Source organism: Acyrthosiphon pisum, chromosome A1, assembly GCF_005508785.2.
Source record: "Acyrthosiphon pisum isolate AL4f chromosome A1, pea_aphid_22Mar2018_4r6ur, whole genome shotgun sequence".
Classification (NCBI taxonomy): Eukaryota; Metazoa; Arthropoda; class Insecta; order Hemiptera; family Aphididae; genus Acyrthosiphon; species Acyrthosiphon pisum.
Window position 1 is genome coordinate 4,476,054 of NC_042494.1, and position 1,615 is coordinate 4,477,668.

Genomic DNA, 1,615 nt, shown 5'->3' on the forward strand with positions numbered 1-1,615 from the left:
AAGAGTCAAATTATTTTCAAAATTTCATCGTATAAAGAAAATGCTAATATAAACATTCAGTGAAATTTTCAAGTATCTACAGTCATTCGTTTTTTAATTACAACAAAATAAGGAAATCGTTACATGAGAAATCGAGTGAATAAGAAATGTTGTAAAAATATGAATTTCAAACGCTCATAAAAATTTAATTTGACTTTCTTGTAGACATTTTTTTTTTTTTTTTTTGATAAAGATAGATAAACTTATGAAGAATCTTGTATTACATTTTAAAATCTTAGATTAAAAAAGAAAAATTTTTACGAATTCTTAACTCAAAATAATTTGCAAATTTTCGTCATTTTTACGTATAATGTCAATATTTGAACTTTAGATGCTTATAAAAAAAAATTGTGACCTTGGATTATTAATTTTTTTCATCTACCTTTGATACAATATACTATAGGAGCCTTCTACTAAATTTTCAAGCTTTTTTAACCGACAAATAAAATTTTATTGATATTTATAGAAAAAAAAACTTAAAAAAAATGGAAACTGAAAATGTCCATAAAGAGCTCAAAATAAGTCAAAATATTTGGAAAATTTTATGGTGTATAGAAAATGCTAATATAAACATTCAGTCAAAATTTCATATACTTACGGCCATTTGTTTAATAGTTGCACCAAAAACCAAAATCAATTTTCTCGAAAACAGATTTTGCGTAAAAATTCTCGTTTTTCCTTAATTTTTGTTTTGTTTTTCACGCCGCTTTTGAAAACTACTGGAAAAATTTTACTTTCGACCCCCCAAAGTACCAACTAGATTCATTTTCCTATTAGAAAAGGTACTGTTGAAGAAAATCTAAGCATTTTTTCTGTCCTAAAAGGTGATGACAGACACAAAAAAAAATAAATAAATAAAAAAAAAACACACACATCATTGTAAAATCAATACATTCATCGTTTCACTCAGAATCTAAAATTTAATCTTAAATGGTTATTTTTATTGATATGCTGCTATACGTCGACATAAAGGTTTATTATAAATTTTCGGTTGGTATATTTTTGCTGACATTTTTACTTTGATGTTTGAACCCTTACACATTAGTTAAACTTTACTTGGAATTCGCTCTTTTGTAATATAAATTATGATGATAATAAATCTGTAATTGTCAACTTTGTCACTTTTGACAATATAGTATATAGAATTGAACTATTGCATTTCGCCTTTGTTTGTTGGAAGATCAAAGAAACATAAATGTCAACCCAAAACTGATACCATTGAGTATAAAGTAGATCTTTCGTCTTTGATTATTATAGTTTTTATAGTAGGTATCGAAAACCAGAAGATATACAAAAAAATCATCCTGTGCAAATTGTATTGTTTTGAAATTAGTATAAGGAAAATTAAAACGAAATTTGATTTTGAAAGCGCAAATGTTGTAGCTCCGTTAATTGTTTTCTATATACTTAATTTATTTATTTTTTGAAAATCATATACCTATAGTTCAGAAGTTCACATTGTAGTTTTTTTATAAATAATAATTATTTATGTTGTAATAAGTTAATTAATATATATTAGTATATTACCAATGTTTTTAAATATTTCATTTTGTTTTTCTTATTACAATAAATTCGC